At 38.5% G+C, this 8,899-nt stretch overlaps 1 protein-coding gene across 4 annotated transcripts in view; it reads right to left on the reverse strand.

Moving 5' to 3' along the window:
• Positions 1–8,899, reverse strand: part of Enox2 (ecto-NOX disulfide-thiol exchanger 2) — a 294,940-nt gene that overhangs the window by 107,638 nt on the left and 178,403 nt on the right. The gene's annotated exons all lie outside the window — the stretch shown is intronic.

Genomic DNA, 8,899 nt, shown 5'->3' on the forward strand with positions numbered 1-8,899 from the left:
CCAAAAAAAAAAAAAAAAAAAAAAAAAAAAAGAAAAAGAAAAAACAGCTTCAGGTCAGATTCTTTCCAGAGAAAGAGATCAACTATTTTCATTTTTTTTTTCTACCTTGCTTTCCCATGGACACATACACAGACACTTTTAGGAGGCTTAAAATGTCATGAATCTTGGGAAAACTTTTGAAACCTCAGGATAAAATTTAGGTGTTTAGCACTTGCATGTCAGGATGTTTTTCAGGTATCACAAGGAAAAATTGTCATCACTAGTGACAGATACCATTACAATTTTTATATTACTCATGGATTTGTTTAGCTAAGTTCTTTTTGATTAAAATATTTTCCAAAACATTTGTTTTTAATTAACTACTGACTTTATACTGTTGTATTCTTTGTCTCCCTCTCCCTATCTTGTACTATAATACTGCTTCCCCAAAGCTCAATGAATGCAAAATGGAAGGCAGTAGTTAAATAGAAGAGAATAAGAATATGTAAATCTCAAAGTCTGATAATCAACTAAAATATTTCCTATACACAATACAAGTTAATCTTTGGAGTATTTAAGAAGCATTGGCCCACATCAAATTTAGATACACTGAGAGATGCATAGCTAATCAGATAGCCTGATCAATTGCTAGAATTTTCTAATATATACTTCCTATGCATTAGAAGTCTCCCAACAGTAACAACTGCATTTTGGACTTATAGCAGCTTCCAATGAAGCATGCTGAGACAGAGTGGCCTATAGTACTTATGGTCTCTGAGAAGCTTTTGGGTGGTCTTCTGGATCATCCAGGGCAACATGCATCCATGTATGTATGGGTGAAGGTCCCAATCGGCACATATGAAAGAGAGAAGTTGGAACCATTTTACATTGTATTATTTTCCTGCTAGAAAACAAACAAATTGGAATTCCAGAAAACTAGTTAAACCATAGTCTCTGCTTCTCTTACTCTGTTTGTTCCTTCCAATCTGGGTTCTGGTTCAATTTTCTGGAAATTTTCACTAGCTTTCCTTTTGGTCCTTTGTCCCCCTCATACCTGCACGCGCGCGCGCGCGCACACACACACACACACACACACACACACACAGAGGGATTGAACAACTGAGGACAAGGGGAAAGGGACCATTAAGAGCAGTGTGTTGGTTTATACTGCAGTAGCTAGTGGAGTGGGAGTAGGTAGAATAAGTGACATCTAGGAGTTCTTTTGCCCTTTAGAACTGCTTTCTAAAGAAGTCAAAACTCACTGATAAAGACCAGGAATTGATGAAAATCTGTCCAGACCTGCCTTTACCTTCAAAAAAGGAATCCCCTGTGACTATCACTATGATTGTATATTAGAGCAGTAGTTTTTATCCAGAGTGGCTGAATGGTCTGGTACATGCAATACGATTGTGGGAAGGAGGTGCCTACTATTTAAGATGGGCTTTAAGGTTAAAACCTGGGTTCGATTCCCAGATTCTCCACCATCTGTGAGCAAGGAAGTACTTTACCTCTCTGAGTTAGCTGTGTCATACGAAAAACTGTGATAATATGTTGTTATAGGATGTTAGGAAGAATACATAGAATAAGGTACTAAAAGTTTCTGGTACACAGAAAAAAATCCATATGAATTATCTATTATTACTTTCAAAGTATTATTTACTAAAAAGCACAAATTCATAGCATCCTCTTTACGTATATTCTCTTTTGCTAGTTTTGAAGGTATGGAGAGAGGAGGTATTGCAAGGAATGAAAATGTGTGATCTACACAAATGTTCCCATTGATTTTTGACAAAGGTGCAAAACCAATTCAACAAGGGCTGTTGAAGCAAATGGACATCCATGACAGGGTAAGGGGGTGGGGGAGTAGTGGTTCCTTAACCCAAATCTATACTTTATACAAAAATTAATTCAACAGTAACTACATGAAAAAATGTTCAACATATTTAGCCATCAGAAAAATGCAAATTAAAAAAGTACATTGAGATTCCATCTTACTCCAGAAAGAGTTGGTATTATTAAGAAATCAAATAATAACAAATGCTGGTGAGGCTGTAGGGAGAAAGGAACTCTTCTACATTTTTGGTAGGAATGCAAACCAGTATAACTACTATAGAAATCAGTATGGAGGTTCTTCAAAAAAATGAAAAATAGAAATGTAATTTGATCCAGCTATTCCTCTTCTAGGAACCTTCTAAAAGAATTAAATACAACCAAATACAGTGATATATACATACCCATTCTATCCTCTTTTGTGAGTGTCTTCACAAGATGTGATAAAAACATATAGCGAATACTCTTGCTGAGTGCCATTCAATAGTAAGGTAGACTGGTAAAAATATTATAGTGTGTTCTTGTCCACCGTATTCAACAGATCTGACACCGTGCAACTTCTGGCTCTGCTCCAAAGTCAAAATGACCATGAAAAGTAAATGTTTTGAATAGATTCAGAACATCAAAGCAGCCATGACAGTTTAATTAAAGACAGGTAGGAAAGAGGACCCCTAGAACTACCCCAGAAAGTGATAAGAATGATGGGATAAGTATGTTTGACAAAAAGGGGAATATTTTTAGGGGTATTAATGGCAATTTGTCTTTTATGGTAACCAAATTTTTATTTTTATTTTTTTGTTTGTTTGTTTTTTTGGTACCAGGGATTGGACTCAGGACTTTGTGCTTTTGAGGTAGGCAGTGGAAACACTGAGCTAAGTCCCCGGCCCCTACTCAAATTTTTAAAAATTTAAACAGTTGGTAGTTTTTAATGATACCTCATGCATTGCTGGTGGGAGTGTGAAATGGTATAATTATCTTGGAAAATTTGGGTTGTTTCTTTAAAAAATTAAATACATAAACACCAAATTACCTAGCAATTGCACTTCGGAGCATTTATTGTAGAGAAATGACTTACATTCACACCAAATTCTGTATTTGAATGTGTATAGTGCCTTTATTCATAATAGCAAAAAACTGGAAAAAAATCTAGATATTCTCAACAAGAGAATGGTTAAATTGTAGCACATTCATACAATGGAACACTACACAATCAAGTACCATTACACATAATTACTCAAATGCATCTCAGCATAATTATGCTGAGTGAAAAAAGCCAATGTAGAAAGGTTACATATTGTGACTCCACTTACTATACCAATGTCAACATCCTCGTTGTGATATGTACTGGTTTTGCAAGATGTTATTAGGTAAAGGATATATGAGGTCTGTGTGGAACTTTTTTTTTTTTTGAATACTGGGGATTGAACTCGGGACCTTGTACTTGTGAGGCAGGTGTGGTGCCACTGAGTTAAATCCCTGGCTCTGTATATTTTTTCTTACAACTGCATATGAATTTTCAATCACCTCACAATTTAATAGTTTAATTTGAAAGAAAAAGAAATGGGAAAAGGATGTGGCTAGACAGCAGGACCAAAGCAGAAATAATATGTGTCCCTGATTATAGCAAGTTTTCTAGCTTGGAAGGCTAATCTAATGTACTGCAGAGATCCCCCTGGTGTAGGAAAGCAAGGCAGAGTTTTCCTGCAGAGATAGCACTTGCTCTTCTCACTGGGATATTAGCTATTGCTCTTACAAATTTTGAAAATGTGAGGTATATCACATAATTAATGAATGTTAGGAAGCTCAGGGTTAGTCAGAATGAGGAGAGTTCCTGAATGTCCTCCAAGCAGTCTTGTGCTGGGACCCAGGCTGCTGCTGTAGAAGACTCCTCAGATATAATTTAAATAGAATGGATTTCAGGGATCAAGGAGCATTCTCTTGCCTGGGCTCTGAAGAAGACACAAGAGAGTGGGACATATGACACCTGTAGACAACACAGAAAAGGAAAAGAAAGGCCTAAGAATGGCAGAGGAGAAAGGACTGAAGATCACAAGTTTGACAGGAACAAATTTCTTTGCCTCCCTGTGTGTGAGTAATTAAGCATCAATTTAACTATCATGCATGCCATACAATATTTCAGGCAATTTGGAAGAAAAGTGTTGGAGAAAGGCCAACTGAATGTTGACATCTTAAAGGCTAACTGTCCACACATGAATGATTGTAGAATATTAAAGACCAGCCTCTTTTTCCATGTGGATGATGAATGTGCAGGGAGAATGCATTCATACCACTGGCATAGTGGTTTCAAATAGACAAAATAGTCTTTATCAGTTCTCTCTTCTGTTCAAAATGTCATTAAGCGCTGGATTAGCACCAACTTTCAGACCTCCTCACATACTAGTTCCTGGTTTACCAAACCACTGAAAAACAACCAGGCAATCCACTACAATAATCAGAGTTCCTTGGGGTCGGGTAAACATGCAATATGTCTGAATTAAGACATTCTAAGATGAACTGGAAAATCCACTCAGGTGACTGCCTGCTCCAGAGATTGGGACAGAGGTGTTTCACGGGTGCAGTTCATGGCCCCTTCCCATCTTCCCCAATGCTTAGAGGCAGCCAGGAAAATGTTGGGCTTCCAAATGCACTTTGTATCCAGCCCAATTCCACAAGGTACAACACCTTCCTGGCATCCTGACCTTTTCTTCTGGCTGCCAGCTCTATTATCTTCATCAGAAATTTGATCCTGCTAGCAGTGCTGGGGCTTTTGGTCTATATTTTAAATAGAGCTATCCAGTTTCCTTTGGACTATTATGTTCTCCTGAAGCAGGGCTTTGCTGTCAGTCATCAATATTTAATGTAACTAGAAGCTTTCATAAAAACCTATTGAGGTGCACATGCTTTAAGTGGCAAAGCTGTCATTTATTGATCTCAGGTGGGTACCCTAATTTAACCTACCCATGAAGGAAGGTGACCTCCTGGTCCCTCTAGTTTTATCTACATTAATATAAGTGAAAATGCTTGCCGTTTATGAAAACATCCATTCTTTATAGAAGAGAGGGCTGTAGAATTCCTTTTGACATCATAAAAATAACTAATTATTTCTAAGAAACTGAAAAAGAATATAAAAATACAAGTATGAAAAGTTGTACATAAGATGAATGTCTATTATGGCATTGGTATAAGAAGAAAATAAACTAGGAATAATCCAACTTCCAATAACAGAGAATGGATTAAATAAATTAAACGAGATGTTTATATACTGAAATACTTTGTAGCCAGCAGGGATGATGATGTAGATGCAAATGAAAAAGAGAAATTCCAAGATATATTAATAAAGAAAAAATTAAGCCATAAAATCATATTATAATATGTCTCAATTGTTTTTACAAAAATAGGTACATAAGCAAATACCAAAATGTTAAAAGAGTTTCTCTCTGAGTATTGTTATTGTAAATGATATTTCAGTGTTTCTTCACTGTCTAAATTTTTTAAAAGCATACATGGAAAAATCATTGTGTTAAAAAATACTATGGGCTTGTAGCTATATAAGTTTAAAATTACTCTTACTTGAAACTACACTCCAAACAATCCTTGTGACTCCATTCAAACCCCATTTTTTAATCTACAGCAGGCAATCTTGGGCACGGTGATGCACACCTGTTATTCCAGTGCTTGGAAGGCTGAGGCAGGAAATTGCAGGGGAGTTCTAGGCCAGGGAGAGCTACATAGTCAGTTTGAGGCCATCCTTGGGGCTAAATAGCAAGATCCTGTCTCAAAAACAAAAACCAAATAGGTAGTGGGCTAGATTTCACTCACAGGCTGTAGTTTTACCAAGTTTAGACCTCTGTTCTATTCTGCTGGAAATAGTTGAGTCCTAGGCACCTGTTAGGGCTTATGTTTAGATGTCTCCCCAGAACCTCATGCAGTCTTTTTAAGAGATGGCTAAATCTGGAATGTGATACTGGGATTAAGAACATGACTACTAAACCACTACATGCTTGTGGTTGGTTTTGCACTACCAAAAGCCAAGTCTGGCTGGAATTAAAGGGGCAGAAAGGTGCTGTTAAGCTCTTTTGTTGCTTTTTCTGTCTTCTGCCATCATGAACTGGTTGCCCCTCATACACTCTGCCTTGGAGCCATCAGATTACAGACTGAATCCTCTATGTACAATAAGGCAAATAAATCTTTCCCCCTTTAACTTTGGGTGTCAGATATTTTGTCTCAGCAACAAGAGAAAAGTAACTAATATAGCTTCTTGAGAATTAAGCTGGCCTCCTTTGCTCTCTCGGGTCAACACAGATAATATTGCTAGATGTTGCTCTCCCGAGTGAAGGTAAAAATGACATCACTGAAACTTTTGCTGGGGTCATGGCTTCCCTGTCCAACAAAATAAACCCTAGCTCCACTAGAGATAAAGCTACGATAACAGAAGCCACAATTAATAAAAAATATTGAAGAATTCAGTCCAACCATGAAGTGATCTTGGTTTGAAGCAGAAAGCCCCAAAGAATCAATGTTTCCCATAGCCCACGAGTCCAAACACACTCCCTATAAACCATTTTTCTGAAGAGATGAATTATTATAGTATAACCACAGGAAAGCTTTTATAGAGTCTTAAAATCATCACAACAGCCTAATTTAAGAGTTTTAAAAAGACTTACATAGCTGAAGCAAAGTGATTGAGCACTCCTGGTCGCAGACAGTATTCTGGATTCCCAGAACAGCAGTGGAAGAAGGTTAACTGTGAATTTACTTCACACTTTTGCCTTTGCCTTAAGTTACAATCAATGGTGCAGTTTTAAAGAAGTTTATTCAACATGTCCAATCTGTAAGGTATATTTTCCACCCTGTCCTTCCGCTTCAAAATAAGGAGGGTTAAAATATTGCACATGCATGCCATGTGTGCATGTGTGTGTGCACGCACACACACACACACGTACAGACGCATCTAAAATGCATTTAAATTACATAGCTTCCAGATCACTTCACCTCTCATCCAAAATGTTACATTACATTTAATGTTCTGGCTATTCAAAGGAAATAAACCTAAGAATAGAAGGTATTAGGTCCAGGAACCGAGGAACAAGAGCCAACTCCTTAGGATTCTGGGCTACAGTAGAACCAGATATCTTAAATACCCAACCTGGGAATTTATGATATACAACACCAAAGATATACTGATAAAATCTTAGGACCTGCAGGAAGTACAGGACTCCTATGGAGCAACCCATCACAAGGGGCCATTCTGAAGAGTGGAGCATAGGTAAAAGGTGGACTAGAGTGGGCCAAAGAAAGGGAAATGGATCAAGGTCTTTTCAAAAAAGTTCAAAAGATAATGTTTCGAAGAATCAAAAGGAGCTGTGGGAAGAAGTCAAAGTGTTCGGTAAGGTAAATGTAATTTAAAGGCAGGAGAGAGGACCAGAGAGGGAACACAGATCTATTGCTACTACTGTGATAGAGGCAAGTTAAGTGACTTATTCATAGTCCTCCTAAATTATCCTAAAATATAAATTTACTCTTTCAATTTCTACTCTGTTATAGCCCACCATGCTATAACTCATGTTATAGCCCAGCTTCTCATGAAGCTAGTGCCTGATCATTTTCCTGAAGACTTAAACAACCTAGAAACATCTTTTGGTATATAGGTATCAAATGGGAGCTTGACTCCTCTATGGAAATGACTGATATTTTAAGGTGCAAACTGACTTTTAAGACCTGTAAGTGTCAGAATCTGAATTACTAATTGGGCTGGGGCATTCCAGCTATTCTTGACTAGTGGATTAGAGTCAGTGCTTTCATTTTATAGAATAACGCTAAAGTCATTAGAGCTCCTTAACATTCTCCTAGTGTGCAAATTAAATGAACCAATGTTGAGGAACACAAAGAACAAGGAGTATGAAGACTTGGGGAAACCCGGCTTTAAGTTCAGCTCTGCTATTAAATTTACCATATGAGTTTGTCTAAGTCACTTTTCCTTCCTGGACATTGGTTTCCTTACCTGCGAGATGAGGACTCAATATACTCTAAGGAGATTTCTAGTCTAATTGTGTTGCGACAGGATACTTAGAACTTCCTGGAAGGTGGCTCCAGACCCAGCCACCATCACTCAAGCGCAGGGAGGTAGATTGGGCCCTGATCCACTGCGGGAAGGAGAGCCACACCTGCTCCCGACCCAGCTGCCATCGCTCAAGCACCCGGAAGGTAGCTGCGCTGTGCCCCTGAACCCCCATAAGTTCCCCCCCCCCGCACTCTCAGACCTCCTGACTGTGCCAGTCTTTGGACCCACTCTACAGAGGCAGAGGTGGTCATCAAGGGTATTTTTCTGAGTTCCCAACTTTGAACATCTTTAAAGAAAGGGCGTGGGAAACCTGTAATAGAACGTTGTGGAGTTCAACCATTCAGAAGGTTGGGGAACTCAATCTGGGCCTTGCAGCCCAAGGTCAGTCAGCGTCATGAGGTTCAGCCATCAGCTAACTGAGATCAGGGGTCTTGAATCCTCTCTCTGTCTGAGCCATTAAATGGTAAATACACTATACTGAAATTTTGTTCACTGCAGACATGCTCTGGACTGCTTCTTGATTTCAATTTAATTCAAATGATTTAAGGGTGACAGACTAGTCACTACCACCGGTGGTCAGTGTCAAAGTTGTGCTTGATATTAATGTGTTGCTGATTGTATCAGCTGGGGTAAAGCACTGTGGTTGATTTGATGAGCTGTTTTCTCTGATGTTAGAAGATGAGAATGTCTGTGGGTCATTAGAGACACAGAAGCTAGGGCACAACTATATCAGGAAGATTTGGGTGATAACCCAGAGATTAAACCAAGGACAGTCCGACAACAAAAATTAAAATGAGAAAACACTTAAGCAAGACACAAGGACAGACTTCCAGTTCACCAATGGCAAACAGTAGGGCAAATGAGGATGAAAAGGCCGATAGTGAACCACCAGGACACCCTGAACTCAAAGCACAGGAAGTAACAAAACAGATCAATCAGGCTCTAGAAAAATTCAAAACAGAAATAATTTCCCAGATAACCATAGAGATAGTGAGCAAAATGGAAGTCGTGATTCGAGACTCTAGAGCA

Source organism: Fukomys damarensis, unplaced genomic scaffold (assembly GCF_012274545.1).
Source record: "Fukomys damarensis isolate Sample0158 unplaced genomic scaffold, DMR_v1.0_HiC HiC_scaffold_39, whole genome shotgun sequence".
NCBI lineage: Eukaryota > Metazoa > Chordata > Mammalia > Rodentia > Bathyergidae > Fukomys > Fukomys damarensis.